This window comes from Symphalangus syndactylus, chromosome 3 (assembly GCF_028878055.3).
Source record: "Symphalangus syndactylus isolate Jambi chromosome 3, NHGRI_mSymSyn1-v2.1_pri, whole genome shotgun sequence".
Classification (NCBI taxonomy): Eukaryota; Metazoa; Chordata; class Mammalia; order Primates; family Hylobatidae; genus Symphalangus; species Symphalangus syndactylus.
Window position 1 is genome coordinate 13,397,788 of NC_072425.2, and position 20,518 is coordinate 13,418,305.

The following is a 20,518-nucleotide window of genomic DNA, read 5'->3' on the forward strand; positions in this document are numbered from 1 at the left end:
CAGCTGCCAGGGAATATAAAGCAGGCAGAAAACTAAGAGAGTGAGACAGGTGGCCGGGCGCGGTGGCTCACGCCTGTAATCCCAGCACTTTGGGAGGCCGAGACAGGTGGATCACCTGAGGTCAGGAGTTCGAGACCAGCCTGACCAACATGGAGAAATCCCGTCTCTACTAAAAATACAAAATTAACCAGGCGTGGTGGTGCATGCCTGTAATCTCAGCTACTTGGGAGGATGAGGCAGAAGAATAGCTTGAACTCGGATGGCGGAGGTTGCAGTGAGCCGAGATCGTGCCATTGCACTCCAGCCTGGGCAACAAGAGCGAGACTCGGTCTCAAAAAAAAAAAAAAAAAAGAAAGAGAGAGACAGGCCTAACTTCACAGCCTACATCTTTCTCCCAAAGTTCTTCAGTTTTGGAACCCGGAACGGCTCTCCATGCTCCTCAGCTTGCAGACAGCCAGCCTGTTGTGGGACCTTGTGATCATGTAAATTAATACTTAATAAACTCCTATATATATATGATTTATATATATATGATTATATATATCCTACTAGTTCTGTCCATCTAAGAGAACCCTAATACACCTGTGCTATCCTTAGCATCAAGCATGGTGCCTGGCAAATAGTGAGTGCTCAATGAATTTGGTTGGTTTGTTGAATGGCAGAATGGGTGTCTGGCCCTTGACCTCACTGGCTACAACAGAAGGGACCCTGGGACTCACTAAGAATCATAGGGTTACCTGTTTTTATCATATGACAAGGGAGGACATAAGCGTATGAAAAGCCTGGAAGGACGTGGGTGTTCTGGGAAGACAGATGAGGAAGTGTTAAGGGGGGAAAGTCAAGTCAAAGGCTCTGTTCATCAGGCAGATCTGGAAGTGGGGTGACACCCTCTGGGGACAGTGGCATCCCTGGGAGTTAAAAAGCCACAGGCGTAGGCCAGGCGCAGTTGCTCACGCCTATAATCACGGGACTCTGGGAGGCCAAGGCAGGAGAACTGCTTGAACCCAGGAGTTCGAGACCAGCAACATAGGCAACAGTGAGACGCCCTATCTCCACAAAAAAATTAAAAAATTAGCCGAGAACGTTGGTGCACACTTGTAGTCCCAGCTATTCCGGAGGCTGAGGTGGGAGGATTGCTTGAGCCCAGGAAGTTGAGGCTGCAGTGAGACATGTTCACGCCACTGCTCTCCAGCCTGGGCAACAGAGCAAGACCCTATCTCTTAAAAAAACCCCAAAAAAACAGAGATCCTTCACTTGCCCCACAAAACTCAACAGTTAGGCTACATCCAAACCACATCCCAAGTTCAGGAAATCCTCTTCTCTCTGCACTTCTCTCTGAGATGACAACAATAAGAATGATGGGCCTGGTGCGGTGGCTCACGCCTGTAATCCCAGTACTTTGGGAGGCCGAGGTGGGCAGATCACGTGGTCAGGAGATTGAGAGCATCCTGGCTAACATGGTGAAACCCCATCTCTACTAAAAATACAAAAAATTAGCCGGGCGTGGTGGCGGGCACCTGTAGTCCCAGCTATTCAGGAAGCTGAGGCAGGAGAATGGCGGTGTGAACCCAGGAAGCGGAGCTTGCAGTGAGCCGAGATGGCGCCACTGCACTCCAGCCTGGGCGACAAGGCGAGACTCCACCTCAAAAAAAAAAAAGAATGATGATAGCTGTTGTTTACTGAGCATCTGTTCTGGGCCAGGCATGCTGCTAAGATATCTTAATTAACACTTGCAAGACTGTTATTATTTCTCCCACTTTACGGATAAGGAAATTTAGGTCAGAAGTTAAGTGACTTACATAGGCAAGGTCACAAATGACATGGGTGGCCAAGCCAGGACTAGAAGAATCCAGCAGTGCCAGTCTGGGAAGTTTAGCCTTTCCAGGGGAGAGTGAGGCTGATGTGCTGGGCCGGCTGTGGCGGCTGCTGTCTGTGGTCTGAGGCTGCCAGCGAGGGCTGGCTCCTGGGTGAGATTTCCCAGGACATTTGGGGGACACTGAAGGAGACTTTTTTTTTTTTTGAGACAGAGTTTTTCGCTCTTGTTGCCCAAGCTGGAGTGCAATAGCGCGATCTCAGCTCACTGCCACCTCCGCCTACCAGGTTCAAGTGATTCTCCTGCCTCAGCCTCCCAAGTAGCTGGGATTATAGGCATGTGCCACCGTGCCCGGCTGTTTCCTTTTAAATATTAGGAAACTTACTAGTGTAGCTCATGCCTGTAATTCCAGCTACTCAGGAGGCTGAGGCAGGAGAATCGCTTGAACCCAGGAGGCAGAGGTTGCAGTGAGCCAAGATCACACTATTGCACTCCAGCCTGGGCAACAAGAGTGAAACTCCATCTCAAAAAAATAAATAAATTAAAAGGAAACAAAACACAACCCAGCACTTGCTCATTGGTTCATGCCCACTCTCTCCAGCCTTGCTCTCCTGGGTTCACTCAGTTCTTACTTCCTGTCCATCTTCCAGCTCTGGTTCCACTTCTGTTACAGCCAATGTGAAAATGTCTCCTTTGACCAGGCGCGGTGGGTCACGGCTGTAATCCCAGCACTTTGGGAGGCTAAAGTGGGTGGATCACTTGAGGTCAAGAGTTCACGACTAGCCTGATCAGCATAGTGAAACCCCGTCTCTACTAAAAAAGTACAAAATTAGGCCGGGCACAGTGGCTCACACCTATAATCCTAGCACTTTGGGAGGCTGAGGCGGGCAGATCACTAGAGGTCAGGAGTTTGAAACCAGCTTGGCCATGATGGTGACCCCGTCTCTACTAAAAATACAAAAAATTAGCTGGGCCTGGTGGTGCGTGCCTATAATCCCAGTTACTTGGGAGGCTGAGGCAGAAGAATCACTTGAACCTGGGAGGTGGAGGTTGCAGCGAGTCAAGATCGTGCCACCACACTCAAGCCTGGGCGACAGAGTGAGACTCTACCTCAAATAAAATAAATACATACATACAAAAATTAGCCAGGCGTGGTGGTGGCTAAGCTACAGCCAGGTGGTGCCTGTAATCTCAGCTACTCAGGAGGCTGAGGCATGAGAATCGCTTGAGCACGCGAGGCAGACAGAGGTTGCAGTGAGCTGAGATCGCGCCACTGCACTCCAACCTGGGCAACAGAGCAATACTCTGTCTCAAAAAAAAAAAAAAAAAAACATAGCTGGGCATGGTGGTACGTGCCTGTAGTTCCAGCTACTCAGGGGCTGAGGTGGGAAGATCAGCTGAACCCAGGAGGCAGAGGTTCCAAGGAGCCATGACTGTGCCACTGGACTCCAACCTGGGCGACAGAGCAAGACCTGTCGCAAAAAATAAACCAAAACCAGCTGAGCGCAATGGCTTATGCCTGTAATCCCAGCACTTTGGGAGGCCAAGGCGGGTGGATCACGAGGTCAAGAGATCCAGACCATCCTGGCTAACACGGTGAAACCCTGTCTCTGCTAAAAATACAAAAAATTAGCTGGGCATGGTGGTGGGCATCTGTAGTCCCAGCTATTTGGGAGGCTGAGGCAGGAGAATCATTTGAACCCGTGAGGCGGAGGTTGCAGTAAGCCGAGATCGAGCCACTGCACTCCAGCCTGGGTGACAGGGCGAGACTCTGTCTCAAAAAAAAAAAAAAAAAAGAGAAACCAAAACAAACAAACAAAAACCCTACAACAATAAAGACTGATTTTATGAGCTTTCACTACCTGCCAGACACAGCCCAAGCTGGGCCTGAATGTCTTGGGACCTGGCTCTTACGTGGTCTAGTGCTTCCTCCTTCCCGAGAAAGGGTAGGAGGATAACAGGGATTTGGCCACAGCTAACTTGTAATATGATCCGATCCAGGAATGTGAGGCCTCCAGCTGGTGCAGTCATGAGCTGTTCCAGGATTCTTGGACTGGCCGCTTTCAAATGCTCTGCACCTGTTCTCCACAGTGCAGTTGTACTAACAAGACACAGCATGAGTTCCCATGTTCAGTTTAGAAAGTGGAGTCATCTAAACTCAAGGGGAAAAATGAACAATATTCCAGGGGGAAATGGATTCCAGCTGGGGAGCCGGAGGAGCTTCTCGGTGCAGGTGCTTTTGAGGCCAGGCCTTGAAGGAAGAGCAGAGTTTAATCAGAGGAGACTGTGGAGGAACATTCCAGATGGAGGGACCAGCATGAACAAAGGCCTGGGGATAGGAGTGTGTGAGCACCAAGAGGACACCCCATGCTGTCTGGTAGCCACTAGAGATGTGGCCCCATCTGAGGGAAGGTGCATTCCTACAGGAATGGGGGGCCTGGCTAGGTGCGGTGGCTCACGCCTGTCATCCCAGCACTTTGGGAAGCCAAGGCGAGCGGATCACTTGAGGTCAGGAGTTCGAGAACAGCCTGGCCAATATAGTGAAACTCTGTCTCTACTAAAAGTACAAAAATTAGCCGGGCGTGGTGTTGCACGCCTATAATCCTAGCTACTTGGGAGTCTGAGGCAGGAGACTCGCTTGAGCTCGGGAGACGAAGGTTGCTGTGAGCCGAGATCACACCACTGCACTCCAGCCTGGGCAACAGGCAACAGAGCAAGACTCTGTCTCCAAAAAAAAAAAAAAAAGGAATGGGGGCCTGGAGCTCAAAATATAACAGTGGGTCTGAACCAGCAGCAGGGGGCCCCTGCATAGACCCAGGAGCTCACAGCAGGGAGGGACATCTGAGCCTCAGCAGTGAACACACACACAGGATAAAAGCAAGTCTCCGAGGGGCTCAACAACACAGGGGTTCCCTGGGACCCCTGGCACCCTCTCTTCAAACCACAGTTGGTCCTTATAATTTTGCCCTCCATTTCCCACCAGACACTGGAGGAAGAGAGGAGGCAAAGACCAGAGACTGGGGAATAAAAGAAGAAATGAGGGTAAGATTTACAACTTAGAAACTCTGGTCTGGCTTGGTGGCTCACGTCTGTAATCCTAGCACTTTGGGAGGCCAAGGAGGGTGGATCACCTGAAGTCAGGAGTTTGAGACCATCCTGACCAACATAGTGAAACCCCGTCTCTACTGAAAATACAAAAATTAGCCAGGCATGGTGGCGGACACCTGTAATCCCAGCTACTTGGGCAGCTGAGGCAGGAGAATTGCTTGAACCAAGGAGGCGGAGGTTGCAGTGAGCCGAGATCGTGCCACTGCACTGCAGCCTGGGCGACAGAGCGAGACTCTGTCTCCAAAAATAAATAAATAAATAAAACTTGGAAACTCTAGGAGGCCAAGGCAGGGAGATCACTTGAGGCCAGGAGTTCAAGACCAGCCTGGCCCACATGGTGAAACTCTGTCTCTACTAAAAATACAAAAATTAGCCAGGCATGGTGGTACGTGCCTGTAGTCCCAGTGACACGGGAGGCTGAGGCACAAGAATTGCTTGAACCTGGGAGGCAGAAGTTGCAGTGAGCTGAGATCACGCCACTGTACTCCAGCTTGGGGGACAGAGCAAGACTGTCCCCCCCAAAAATAATAAAAATAACAAACTTAAAAAAAGAATTGGCCAGGCTCAGTGGGTCACGCCTGTAATCCCGGCACTTTGGGAGGCCGAGGCGGGCAGATCACGAGGTCAGGAGATCGAGACCATCCTGGCTAACACAGTGAAACCCCGTCTCTACTAAAAATACAAAAAATTGGCTGGGCATGGTGGCGAGCGCCTGTAGTCCCATCTACTCAGGAGGCTGAGGCAGGAGAATGGCGTGAACCCAGGAGGTGGAGGTTGCAGTGAGCCGAGATCGCACCACTGCACTCCAGCCTGGGGGACAAAGCAAGACTCTGTCTCAAAAAAAAAAAAAAAAAAAAAAAAAGAACTAAAACTTGGAAACTCTGGCTGAGTATAAGCAATGAAAAATTATTGAAGGGTTGGGTTTGAGGAAGGAAAGGAAAAGAAAAAAGAGGCAGCTCTCAAAGGAGCCTCCCAAATAAAGAACAGGAATGGCCAAGTCCCAGGAAGCCATCCCACCTGCTCCCTTTCTGTGCCCATGGCAGCATTCCTGAACCACAGTCCTCTTCCTGCTCTGCCGCTTCAGAATATTCCTCAACATGGAGACCCAGGAAGACACAGCAACTAGTGAAGCTGACATGTGAGGTGGAGGTGGTAGGATAAGGGTAGGATGAAGGAGAGTCATTGGCAGCAGAATTTAGTAATCAAGTCTTGCCCTATGCAGTGTAGGCCGGTATCTCAGAAGTGTAGGCCCTGGAGAAATAGATCTCAAAATCTAACCTGATGTCAAAAAAGTGAGACAACGACCCACAGAGTGGGAGAAAATATGTGTACACCATATGTCTGAGAAGGGTCTAGTACTCAGAATATACAAATCACTTTTTTTTTTTTTTTTTTTGAGACAGAATCTCATGCTGTCACCCGGGCTGGAGTGCAGTAGTGTGATCTCAGCTCACTGCAACTTCTGCCTCCTGGGTTCAAGCGGTTCTCCTGCCTCAGCCTTCCGAGTAGCCGGGATTACAGGCACCCGCCACCATGCCCAGCTAGTTTTTTGTATTTTTAGTAGAGACAGGATTTCACCACGTTGGCCAGGCTTGTCTCGAACTCCTGACCTCGTAATTTGCCCGCCTCAGCCTCCAAAGTGCTGGGATTATAGGCATGAGCCACCGCACCTGGCCCTTTTTTTTTTCTTTTTTGAGACGGAGTTTTTGCTCTGTTTTGCAGGCTGGAGTGCAATGGTGCAATCTCAGCTCACTGCAACCTCCACCTCCCGGGTTCAAGGGATTCTCCTGCCTCAGCCTCCCAAGTAGCTGGGATTACAGGCACGCACCACCACGCCCAGCTAATTTTTTGTATTTTTAGTAGAGATAAGGTTTCACCATGTTGCCCAGGCTGGTCTCAAAATCCTGACCTCAGGTGATCTGCCTGCCTTGGCCTCCCGAAGTGCTGAGATTACAGGTGTGAGCCACCACGCCCAGCCTAAGAACTCTTTTATTAAGATTTTTATTTATGTTTTAGAGAAAATCTCACTCTGTCACCCAGGCTGGTGTGCAGTGGCATGATCATAGCTCACTGCAGCCTCCAACTCCTGGGCTCAAGCAATCCACAAAATTAGCTGGGCGTGGTGGCACACGACTGTAGTCCCAGCTGCTTGGGAGGCCGAGGCAGGAGAATCGCTCAAACCCAGGAGGCAGAGGTTGCAGTGAGCTGCGATCACACCACTGCACTCCAGCCTGTGCGACAGAGCAAGACTCTGTCTCAAAAAAAAAAAAAAATTATATATATATATATATAAATAACTCTTACAACTCAAGAACAAAAAGGCAAACAACCCAATGGAAAAAAAAAAACGGCTGGCCAGGTGCGGTGGCTCACGCCTGTCATCCCAGCACTTTGGGAGGCCAAGGCGGGAGGATCTCCTGAGGTCAGGAGTTCAAGGCCAGCCTGGCCAACATGGTGAAACCCCGTCTCTACTAAAAATACAAAAATTAGCTAGGCATGGTGGCGCGTGCCTGTAATCCCAGCTACTCAGGAGGCTGAGGCAGGAGAATTGCTTAAACCCAGTTTAAGGTTTTAAGGTTTAAGTTTAAGGTTTTGAGGTTGTAGTGAGCCGAGATCGCATCACTGCACTCCAGCCTGAGTGACAGAGCAAGACTCTGTCTCCAAAAAAAAAAAAAAAAAAAAAAAAAAAAAAAAAAAAAAAATGGACCAAGGACTTCAATAGGTATTTCTTCAAAGATATACACATGGCCAATGAGCACATGAAAAGATGCTCAATATCACCAGCCAGCAGGGAAATGCAAATCAAAACCACTATGAGATACAACTTCGTACCCACTAGCATGGCCATCATCCAAAAAAATGGAAAATAACAAGTGTTGACAAAGATACGGAGATACTGGAACATTCATACATTGTTGGTGGAAATGTAAAATGGTGCAGCTGCTGTGGAAAAGTTTAGTGGTTTCTCAGAGTTAAACACAGAATTCTCATATGACCCAGAAACTCCACTCCTGGATATATACCCCAACACATGGAAAACAGATGTTCTAACAAAAAAGTATACACGAATGTTCCTATCAGCATTATTCACAATAGCCAAAGGCAGAAACAATCCCAAATTCCATCAGCTGATGAATGGATAGACACAAGGAAAGAAGTGCTGACACATGGTACCACATGGATGAAGCTCAAAGACATTATGCTAAGGGAAAGAAGCCGAACACAAAAGGCCAGGTATTGCATGATTCCCTTTGTACGAAATGTCCGTCTTGTGTTAGGTTGCAAAAATAATTTTAAAAAAAAGGTCAGGCACGGTGGCTTACGCCTGTAATCCCAGCACGTTGGAAGGCCGAGGTGGGCAGATCAATTGAGGTCAGGAGTTCAAGAACAGCCTGGCCAACATGGTGAAACCTCATCTATACTAAAAATACAAAAATTAGCCGGGTGTGGTCGCAGGCACCTGTAGTCCCAGCTACTCAGGAGGCTGACGCAGGAGAATCACGTGAACACGGGAGGCAGTTTGCAGTGGGCCAAAAATCACACCACCGCACTTCAGCCTGGGCCACAGAGTAAGACTCTATCTCAATTAAAAAAACAAAAACAAAACAAAACAAAACACCCAAAATGCCCAGAATAGGCAAATCCACAGAGACAAAAAGCAGGTCACTGATTGCCAGAGACTGAGAAGCAGGGATGGGGAGCGACTGCTTAATTCATATCGAGTTTCCTTTTGGGATGATAAAACAATTCTGGAACTAGGGAGAGGTAATGTCTGCACAACACTGTGAATGTATTAAATGTCACTGAAGTGGACACATTAAAGTGGGTAAAATGGTAAATTGTGTGTGTATTTTACCACACACCACTAAAAATATTCAAGGTTGGGCTCAGCGGCTCACGCCTGTAATCCTAGCACTTTGGGAGGTCAAGGTGGAGGACTCCTTGAAGGAAAGAGTTCAAGACCAGCCTGGGCAACACAGTGAGAGCCTATGTCCAATTTTAGTATATGTGCTGCCGAAGCCAGCATGTGAGAGCCTATCTCTACTGAAATTTTTTTTTATTTAGGCTGGGGACAGTGGCTCACGCCTGTAATCCCAGCACTTTGGGAGGCCAAGGTGGGCGGATCACTTGAGATTGGGAGTTTGAGACCAGCCTGGCCAACATGGTGACACCCCGTCCCTACTAAAAATACCAAAAAAGGGCTGGGCATGGTGGCTCACACCTGTAATCCCAGCACTTTGGGAGGCTGAGCCAGGCGGATCACCTGAGGTCAGGAATTTGAGACCAGCCTGGCCAACATGGTGAAACTTCATCTCTACTAAAAATATAGAAATTAGCCAGTCATGGTAGCCAGCACCTTCAATCCCAGCTACTCAGGAGGCAGGAGAATTGCTTTAACCCGCGAGGCGGAGGTTGCAGTGAGCAGAGATTGCACCATTGCATTCCAGCCTGGACGACAAGAGTGAAACTCTGTCTCAAAAAAAAATGCTGGCAGGCCCATGCTCACAAAGGCAGGGGGTGCTCCTATGCCACAGGTCTCCAGCCTCCCAGAGGAGGACCATAGCCGGAGGGGGGATGACACGCCATTGGGGCCCAGGTGTGGAATCTAAAATGCACCAAGGATAATGAGATAATTGGGCTTCCTTGGACTATGTCCCCATAGGTCAGGTCCCCACCTGCAAAAGTTCCCGAAGGGCTGTGAGCAGCAGCTTTTCCCAGGCGCTCAGCCTCCATCCCAGCCCTGGGAGGGTGAGCTGAACACTCCTGTGCTCTCTCCCGTTCTTTTCAGAGGAGAAATTAACTAGTGAAATACCACCTACCAGTTGTGCCAGGTCTTCATTAATGCCTCCGGCAGAGCTCCTTGGCATTCTGGAATACAATCCGCCTTCTCCTTGTCTCTCCAGATATCATCTCTCACCTCCTCCCTTTCTAGACACTCTGCTTTCCCCCAGCTCCAGGCCTTGGTACCCTCTTCTGCCTGGAAGAAACTCTTCCCATTCCCACACAGCCTCCTTGGCACAGGTGAATCCTACTCAACCCTCAGGACTCATCTTGCACATCCTCCTTTAAGAACCCTTCCCTGTGGGTGTCTACCTCCAAACTGCCATCATGGTACCAGCCCTCTTCTTTTTTTTTTTTTTCGGAGATGGAGTCTAGCTGTCGCCCAGGCTAGAATGGAATGGCGCAATCTCAGCTCACTGCAACCTCCGCCTCCCTGGTTCCAGCAATTCTCCTGCCTCAGCCTCCCGACAAGCTGAGATTACAGGTGTGTGCCACCATGCCTGGCTAATTTTTGTAGTTTTAGTAGAGATGGGGTTTCACCATGTTGGCCGGGCTGATCTCAAACTCCCAACCTCAGGCGATCCGCCTGCCATGGCCTCCCAAAGTGCTGGGATAACAGGCATGAGACACTGCGCCCGGCCAGTACCAGCCTTCTTACCTGGTACTTCCTCCTCACTTGTTCAACACGAGGACCAGGGACGCCATGGCGTACAAGCCAGGCATGACGTTCACGGAACTAATGGGTCAACATCTATTTGTCTTACTTGCTCATCAGAATATCAAATCCTCTGGACAAGGACAGCATTTCTTGTTCACCACTATATCCTTGAGTTTCACATGGTGCCTGGGACAGAGAAGAGCCCAATAAATACTTGCTAAGCCAGTGAATAAAGGAATAAACAAATGATTCCATGAAAAGGAGAGGAGAGGCCAGGCGTGGTGGCTCACAGCTGTAATCCCAACACTGGGAGGCTAAGGCAGGTGGATCACCTGAGGTCAGGAGTTCAAGACCAGCCTGGCCAACATGGTGAAACCCTGTCTCTGCTAAAAGTACAAAAATTAGCTGGGTGTGGCTGGGCGCGGTGGCTCATGTCTGTAATCCCAGCACTTTGGGAAGCCGAGGTAGGTGGATCACCTGAGGTCGGGAGTTCAAGACCATCCTGGCCTACATGGTGAAACCTTGTCTTTACTAAAAATTCAAAAATTAGCCAGGTGTGGTGGCGAGCGCCTATAATCCCAGCTACTCAGGAGGCTGAGGCAGGAGAATCGCTTGAACCCAGGAGGTGGAAGTTGCAGTGAGCCAAGATCGCACCACTGCACTCCAACCTGGGCAACAGGGTGAGACTCTTTCTCAAAAAAAAAAAAAAAGGAAAAAAAAGAAAGAAAAGGAGAGGAGAGGCCAAGTGTGGTGGCTCAGGCCCGTAATCCCAGCAATTTTTTTTTTTTTTTTTTTTTTTTTTTAGATGGAGTCTTACACGGTCACCCAGGCTGGAGTGCAATGGTGCCATCTTGGCTCACTGCAACCTCCACCTCCTGGATTCAAGCAATTCTCCTGCCTCAGCCTCCCTAGTAGCTGGGATTACAGGCATGTGCCACCACGCCCGGATAATTTTGTATTTTTAGTAGAGACGGGGGAGGTTTCTCCATGTTGGTCAGGCTGGTCTCGAACTCCCGACCTCAGGTGATCCACCTGACTCAGCCTCCCAAAGTGCTGGGATTACAGGTGTGAGCCACCGCGCCAACCCTAGCACTTTGTTTTTTCTGTTTGTTTGAGACAGAGTCTCACTCTGTTGCTCAGGCTGAAGTGCAGTGGCGCCATCTTGGCTCACCACAACCTCCGCCTCCTGGGTTCAAGCGATTCTCCTGCCTCCGCCTCCTGAGTAGCTGGGATTACAGGTGGGTACCACCATGCCTGGCTAATTTTTGAATTTTTAGCAGAGACAAGGTTTCACCATGTTGGTCAGACTGGTCTCAAACTCCTGATCTCAGATGATCCACCTGCCTCAGCCTCCCAAAGTGCTGGGATTACAAGGGTAAGCCACCATGCCCGGCCATCCCAGCTCTTTGAAAGGCCAAGGTAGGAAGATCGCTTGGGCCCAGGGGTTCAAGATTAGCCTGGGCAACAGAGGGAAATGCCATCTCTACAAAAAATTTAAAAATTAGCCAGGTGTGGTGATGAATGCCTGTGGTCCCAACTACTCAGGAGGCTGAGGCAGGAGGATCACTTCAGCCCAAGAAATTGGGGCTGCAGGGAGCCATGTGTGTGCCACTGCACTCTAGCCTGGGCGAGAGGGCAAGACCTTGTCTCAAAACAAACCAAACAAATAAACAAAACAGAGAGGAGAGGAGAAAGAGGCAGAATGAAATGCAACGAAGAAGAAAACAATCTTTGCACCTCCCCTTGGACACTAAACCCTCTTGTCATTCCATAGGCATCGTCCCAGGACACGGGCACTGTGGATGTGGAGCCCAGGGCTGGGGTGGGGGTACAGAAACTCAAAGAGGGGCTTACAATTCTGTTGAGGAGAGGCATGCACACATTTAAATGCCATCACACACACAAAAAAAAAGAAAAAGGAAAAATTAAATAAAATGCCATCACAAAAGACCATATCCTCCAAAACTACAATTGTGGAGGTATAAAAAAAAAATTAATAGTATAGGCTGGGCGCAGTGGCTCACGCCTGTAAACCCAACACTTTGGGAGGCCAAGGCGGGTGGATCATGAGGTTAGGAGATTGAGACCAACCTGGCCAACATGGTGAAACCCCGTTTCTACTAAAAATACAAAAATTAGCTGGGCATGGTGGCATGTGCCAGTAATCCCAGCTACTTGGGAGGCTGAAGCAGAAGAATCACTTGAACCCAGGAGGCGGAGGTTGCAGTGAGCCCCGAATGGGCCACTGCAGTCCAGCCTGGTGACAAAGCGAGACTCCGTCTCAAAAAAAAAAATTAATAGTACAGTAATAATAGAAAAGGTTATGTATTAGTCAGGTTGGCTACTGACAGATAACCCCAGCATTTGAGTGGTGCATCACAATAAACTTTTTTTATTTATTTTTTCAAGAGACCGGGTCATGCTGTGTCACCCAGGCTGGAGTACAGTGGTGCCATCACAGCTCACTGCAGCCTCAAACTCCTGAGCTCAAGCCATCCTCCTGCCTCAGTGTCTTGAGTACCTGGGATTACAGGTGCATACCACCATGGCTGGCTAATTTTTAAATGATTTTAGAGATGGGAGTCTCACTATGTTTCTCAGACTGGTCTCAAACTCGTGGCCTCAAGTGATCTTCCCGGGTCAGGCTCCTGAGTAGCTGGGATTATAGGCACCAGCACAAAAGTTGATTTTTTTATTTCTCTCCCACACAGCAGTCCCAAGTGGGTTTTGCTCTGTTTCAAGTGGTGCTGCAAGGACTCTGGAAACGTCACCTTCTGGTTCCACTCTCACTTCCAGTTGTGTTAACAAGGAAACACAGGCTGGGAAGCATGCCCATCACTCTGGCCTCATTGCATCATCCATACCTGTCTTATGACCCCATCTAACTACACAGGGGGCTGGCAATTGTAGTCCAGTGGTGTGCCCTGGAGGAAAAGTAAATGAAGATTGCTGAACACCCAGTAGTCTCTGTCACAGCTACCGTTTACTGAGACTCTACTACATGTCTGGCACCATGCTAACCATGCTACATGCATGTTATCATTTCATCCTTTTTTTTTTGAGATGGAGTCTCGCTCTGTCACCCAGGCTGGAGTGCATTGGCGCGATCTCGGCTCACCACAACCTCCACCTCCTGGGTTCAAGTGATCCTCCTGCCTCAGCCTCCTGATTAGCTGGGATTACAGGCACGCACCACCATACTTGGCTAATTTTTTTTGTATTTTTAGTAGAGACGGGGTTTCACCATGTTGGTCAGGCTGGTATTGAACTCCTGACCTCAGGTGATGATCCACCTGCCTCAGCCTTCCAAAGTGCTGGGATTATAGATGTGAGCCACCATGTCCGGCCTTTTTTTTTTTTTTTTTTTTGAGACAGAGTCTCACTCTGTTGCTCAGGCTGGAGTGCAGTGGCAAGATCTTGGCTCACCGCAACCTCCGCCTCCTGGGTTCAAGCGATTCTCCTGCCTCAGCCTCCCAAGTAGCTGGGATTACAGGCACTCGCCACCATGCCCAGCTAATTTCTGTATTTTTAGTAGAGACGGGGTTTCACCACATTGGCCAGGCTGGTCTTGAACTCTTGATCTCAGGCTGGTCTTGAACACCTGGGGTGATACACCCGCCTTGGCCGCCCAAAGTGCTGGGATTACAGACCTGAGCCACTGCGCCCAGCCGAATTTCATCCTTAACATCAGTTCTCATTTACAGAGGAGGAAACTGAGTCTCAGAAAGTTTAAGTAAATTTTATAAGGTAAAAGGTGCATGCTTGGAGAACCAATGTGGAACAAGATCCTTCAGACCCCAAAGCCTGTGGCAGACAATGAAATAAGGCCAGATAACATGGCGAGCTCCTACCTGCTCTGAGACAACACCCATTCCCTCAACAGCATCATTTATTAAATGCAGATTATGGATTAGGCATTATTCTAAGCACCTTCATAATAACTCATTCACTCCTCACAAAAACCCTGCCAGACAGCTACTGTTAATGCCCTTATTTTATGTATTTATTTATTTATTTTTTTGAGACAGAGTCTTGCTCTGTCACCCAGGCTGGAGTGCTGTGACACAATCTCGGCTCACTGCAACCTCCGCCTTCTGGATTCAAGCAATTCTCCTGCCTTAGCCTCCCGAGTAGCTGGGATTACAGGTACGCGCCACCATGCCCGGATAATTTTTATTTTTAGTAGAGATGGGGTTTCACCATGTTGGTCAGGCTGGTCTCAAACTCCTGACCTCGTGATCCACCCGCTTCAGCCTCCCAAAGTGCTGGGATTACAGGCGTGAGCCACAGCACCCAGCCAGTGCCCTTATTTTGAAGATGAGGAAATTACACAGAGAAGTTATGTGACTTGAAGTCACCCAGCACATGTATGGAAGGGACAGGACTCAAACCTGGGTAGTCTGTCTCCAGTCTACCTACACATTAATTGCCCAGCTTCTGCCTCTCTACAAACAATGAAGTGAAGTGTTGTGGGGCAGAGTCTCCTAAGAGAAGCAGTGGCACCCTGGGGAGGGTGCAAGCTGGTCCACTGGGATGTGTGTGGGAAATATGATCCTTCTGTTTACATTTATCTGTAATCTTAAAAAAAAAATCGGCTGGGCATGGTGGCTCACGCCTGTAATTCCAGCACTTTGGGAGGCCAAGGTGGGCAGATCACCTGAGGTCAGGAGTTCGAGACCAGCCTGGCCAACATGGAGAAACCCCGTCTCTACTAAAAATACAAAAATTAGCTGGACGTGGTGGTGCACGCCTATATTCCCAAGCTACTCAGGAGGCTGAGGCAGGAGAATCACTTGAACCCGGGAGGTGAAGGTTGCAGTGAGCCAAGATCGCGCCACTGCACTCCAGCCTGAGGGATGGAGTGAGACTCTGTCTCAAAAAAAAAAAAAAAAAAAAAAAGCGAGGTTAAACTTTACAATATGCATTATACAGACTGATGCAGAGTGGCGTTCAATCTGTGTAATACGTGTTAGCAAAATTTAATATCACTCTGACTTTTTTCTTTTTTTAGAATACAGATAAACATAAACAGAAGGCATCACCTGCAACTCTTGGATAAGTGAATCAGTGCAGTGTGTAGTTTTTTTTTGTTTTTGAGACAGAGTCTCCGCTAGGCGCCACCGCACCCAGCCACAGTGTGTTTAGTTTTAACCACACTAACTCACAGTGTGGACGAGTGATTTTCCTTGGTATTTTTAAAATTTATATAGGTCTTATTTGGGGTACCTGTGTTATTTTGATACATGCATACAATGTGTAATGAACGAATCAGGGTGACTGAAATATCCATTACCTCAAACATTACCTTTTCTTTGTAGACGAGTGATCTTTTTTTTTTTTTTTTTGAGACGGAGTCTCGCTCTGTCGCCCAGGCTGGAGTGCAGTGGTGCGATCTCGGCTTACTGCAAGCTCCGCCTCCCGAGGTTCACGCCATTCTCCTGCCTCAGTCTCCCGAGTAGCTGGGACTACAGGCGCCCGCCACCGCGCCCTGCTAATCTTTTGTATTTTTAGTAGAGACGGGGTTTCACCGTGTTAGCCAGGATGGTCTCGATCTCCTGACCTTGTGATCCGCCCGCCTCGGCCTCCCAAAGTGCTGGGATTACAGGCGTGAGCCACCGCGCCCGGCCTAGACAAGTGATCTTAAAAGATCCACGCAAAGAAACGACGGCTCACCTGGCGTGGGTGCTGCCTCCGCCTTCAGCACCCACCCTCCCTCACGCACGCCCAGAATCGCGGCGGCCCAGAGCGGAAGGCGGGGCCTGTGGCCACACCCCTTCCCTATTCCCCGCCTTCCACTCATCTTCCGGGAGCGACTTTGGCTGCATCGTTTTGCGATTGGGAGAGCTGCGGACCGTCGGAAGGACGTGATTGAATGAAGTAGCTGCCTCTCATCCATTGGCCAGCTCCGATTAGCCGAGATACCGCCATGGGTTTTGACCTACTTTCACGTCAGCTGGGCTGAGATGCTAGCAGTTGACTCCCGCAGGGTCCCGGCGACCGCAGCCTCGCTGCATGTGTTGGGTAGTGCGAGGCGGTCCGGGACAGCGACAGTCCGGCTCGAGGGCGGAGGGCCAGCCGAAGCGGGGTGGTGGCCGCTGCCCCGGGAAAGACTGTCCAAGATGCTGACAGGAGCCTTGGCTGGGGAGATTGAGAGGAAGCCAGACGCCGTGGTCTGTGCACAGGACCCCCAGTAAGGTCCCCAGTTTGCAGCCGAATTCGGAACCTAGACTTGGAGACTTCTCCGAAAGCAAATGGACACGACCCATAAGCGGCAGCACAGAAACCTGAGTCTGTCGTGGCAGGTGGCGCTTCTGCGGCAGAGCAGTGATCCGCTTGTAGAGGTTTATGAGCAAAGGAACCGGAAGAAAAAAATCAAAAAGCTAATTGCTAAAGGCCGGGCGCGGTGGCTCACCCACTGCGTGGTAACCCAACACTTTCGGAGGCCGAGGCCGGCGGATCACGAGGTCAGGAGTTCGAGACCAGCCTGGCCTACATGGTGAAGCCTCGTCTCTACTAAAAATACAAAAATTAGCCGGGCGTGGTGGTGCACGCCTGTAAACCCAGCTACTCAGGAGGCTGAGGCAGGAGAATTGCTTGAATCCGGGAGTCGGAGGTTGCAGTGAGCCGAGATTTCACCACTGCAGTCCAGCCTGGGCGACAGAGTGAGACTCCGTCTTGGCTGGGTGAGGGGGAAACTAATTGCTGACAGCGAGGTCTCTCGGTTTACAAACCCATCTCCAGAGCCAAGTGGGGGAATTGAGGACATTTGGTCAAAGGAGAAGGATCCAGAACTGTGACCAGCAGAAATTGGTGCATGACCTCTCATTTCTGTAGTTTTTGATCTGTGGGGGAAAAAAAACAAAACCAAAAACTCCCTGTCCTCGACATAATTCTCTGTAGGAGAAGGAACCTCTGTGGGAATGAGCTTATCTGCAAAGATCATCGTGAAGTTGTTAAAGAAGTTAAATGGAAGACTCGCAAGAAATTCATCACGACAAAAAGCTAAACGTTTTTCTGGATGAAGATTTGTTATCTGCGAGGTGTATGAGGCCCAAGAGAGATCCGGTTCACTTTCTGAGAGAAGATTTTTGGAAGGTTTATTCGAATTCTCAGTCACGCTATACTTTCTGTTGTGATAAAGCTAGGCAGTGGCAAGAATGGCAACAGCCTGAAAACCGGGCAAAATTTCCATGTTATCAGAAAAACAGGAAAGGATAATGGTAGATCTTACTTCTGATGCCACTTGTTTATATTTAATAAGCTGACACTGACGATCCTGTCTAGTGAAAATCCTTGCACGCAGTGCCCCTTGGGCTTGTTGAACAAGGGTAACATGCCACCAGAAGTATGTAATGGTACCAAAAGATGAAGTTCATCAGCCAGTCACCTTCGTGATAGTATCTCCAAGGGACCTAGGGAAATAGTGAGGCTTATGCATATAAAGAGACACCATATGAGGCAGAAATTAGGTGACTTGAACAGCATTCTGCTTTAGAGTTGTTTTGAAAATACTCCCGGCCGGGCGCGGTGGCTCATGCCTGTAATCCTAGCACTTTGGGAGGCCAAGGCGGGCGAATCACGAGGTCAGGATTTTGAGACCAGCCTGACCAATATGGTGAAACCTCGTCTCTACTAAAAATACAAAAATTAGCCAGGCGTGGTGGCGTGCACCTGTAATCCCAGCTACACTGAAGGCTGAGGCAGGAGAATCGCTTGAACCTGAGAGGCAGAGGTTGCAGTGAGCTGAGATTGCGTCAGTGCACTCCAGCCGAGGTGACAGAGCGAGACTCTTGTCTCAAAAAAAAAAAAAAAAAAAGAAAGAAAATACTCCCAAGTCAGATTTTTTTTTTGAGACATAGCCTCACTCTCTCCCAGGCCAGAGTGCAGTGGTACAATCAACGGCTCACTGCAGCCTCAACTTCCCAGGCTCAAGTGATCCTTCCATCTCAGCCTCCTGAGTAGCAAGGACTACAGCATACACTGCAATGCCAGGCTAATTTTTAAAAAAAAATTTTGTAGGCCAGGCGCAGTGGCTCAGGCCTGTAATCCCAGCACTTTGGGAGGCCGAGGCGGGCGGATCACGAGGTCAGGAGATCGAGACCATCCTGGCTAACACGGTGAAACCCCGTCTCTACTAAAAATAGAAAAAATTAGCTGGGCATGGTGGCGGGTGCCTGTAGTCCCAGCTACTCGGGAGGCTGAGGCAGGAGAATGGCGTGAATCCAGGAGGCGGAGCTTGCAGTGAGCCGAGGTTGCGCCACTGCACTCCAGCCTGGGCGACAGAGAGACTTTGTCTCAAAAAAAAAAAAAAAAAAAAGGAAAAAAAATATTTTGTAGAGACTGGGATCTCACTATGTTGCCCAGGCTGGTCTCAAACTCCTAAGCTCAAGCAATCCTCCCACCTCAGCCTCCCAAAGTGCTGGGATTACAGGTATGAATGCCCAGCCCCAAATTAGGTCATTAAGAGCATTCCAGGTCATTAAAATTATCTAGGGAGATAAAAACACACAGGATTGTTCATCAGTATAGGAACACCCAAAAGTAATCTTGAATTGTTTACTTGTATCTTGGTAACCAAAGACCATTGTGTTCTTCAGAACCAGTAAGGGGCATGCATGCTGAAACATGGATAGTAACTCATACTACACAAACAGCCAGTGCACTCTGAGTTTACGTCCCAGCCCTGTGCAGGTGCTTTACATGCATCAGTTCATTAAATCCTTACGACAACCCTCCGCAGCAGGTACTATTATTACCCCACTTTATTTTATTTATTTATTTATTTATTTGAGACAGGGTCTCACTGTTGCCCAGGCTGGAGTGCAGTGGTGCGATCTCGGCTCACTGCAACCTCTGCCTCCCAGGTTCCAGTGATTCTCTTGCCTCAGTCTCCCGAATAGCAGGGATTACAGGCGCCTGCCACCATGCCCGGCTAATTTTTGCATTTTTAGTAGAGGCAAGGTTTCACCATGTTGACAAGGCTGGTCTTGAACTCCTGACCTCAAGTGATCCATCTGCCTCGGCCTCCCAAAGCGTTAGGATTACAGGCATGAGCCACTGTGCCTGGTCTTATTGCCCCACTTAAGAAATGAGGAAACTGGCCAGGTGCTGTGGCTCACGCCTGTAATCCCAGCACTTTGGGAAGCCGAGGCGGGCGGATCACAAGGTCAGGAGATCGAGACCATCCTGGCTAACACAGTAAAACCCCGTCTCTACTAAAAATACAAAAAATTAGCTGGGCGTGGTGGCACGTGCCTGTAATCCCTGTGACTTGGGAGGCTGAGGCAGGAGAATCTATTGAACCTGGGAAATGGAGGTTGCAATGAGCTGAGATCACACCATTGCACTCCAGCCTGGGTGACAGAGCAAGACTCCATCTCAAAATAATAATAATAATAATAAAATTAAAATAATAAATGAGGAAACTGAGGACTAGAGAAGTAATTTTCCCAGCAAGTAACTGACTGAGCCAGGATGTGAACCCCAATGCAGCTGATCACAGAACTTCTGCTTTCTGTTGTGCTGCACCACCTCACCAAGGTGACACACAGGAACTTGGTCAGGCAAAGAATGATGGCACATTTACACCATGGTGAGTTTTTGTAAAATTTATTAAGATATTTTCGAAATGGATCCATTGGCCAGGTGCAGTGGCTCATGCCTGTAATCCTGGCATTTTGGGAGGCCGAGGCGGGAGGATCACCTGAGGTCAGGAGTTTGAGAACAGCCTGGCCAACATGGTGAAACCCTGTCTTGACTAAAAATACAAAAATTAGCCGAACGTGGTGGTGGGCACTTGTAATCCCAGCTACTCAGGAGGCTGAGGCTGGAGAATCACTTGAACCCAGGAGGCAGAGGTTGTAGTGAGTGGAGATCGCGCCATTGTACTCCAGCCTGGGCAACAAGAGTGGAACTCTGTCTAAAAAAAAAAAAACAAAACTATCTTTGTCCTATTAAATAGAGGATCTTGGACACAGTTAACCTTTTCTTTTCTTTTTTTTTTTTTTTTTTTTTTTTGAGACGGAGTCTCGCTCTTTTGCCTAGGCCAGAGTACAGTGGCACTATCTTGGCTCACTGCAAGCTCCGCTTCCGGGTTCACGCCATTCTCCTGCCTCAGTCTCCGAGTAGCTGGGACTACAGGCGCCCGCCACCGCGCC

The 20,518-nt window shown here is 49.1% G+C and overlaps 1 protein-coding gene across 3 annotated transcripts in view; it reads right to left on the minus strand.

Annotated features, from left to right (window-relative positions):
- Positions 1-16,100, minus strand: part of PRRC2B (proline rich coiled-coil 2B) — a 133,612-nt gene extending 117,512 nt beyond the window's left edge. For 2 of the 3 annotated variants that reach the window (XM_063635707.1, XM_055270626.2), the window contains exons 1-2: positions 15,667-16,093; positions 10,362-10,547 (exon numbers count right to left, since the gene is read on the minus strand). The gene's annotated coding sequence lies outside the window, so the exon portion shown is untranslated. Of the gene's footprint in view, positions 1-10,361; positions 10,548-15,666 lie in introns of all 3 variants that reach the window. The other variant, XM_063635711.1, reaches the window with a different exon arrangement.
- Between the last annotated feature and the right edge of the window lie 4,418 nt (positions 16,101-20,518).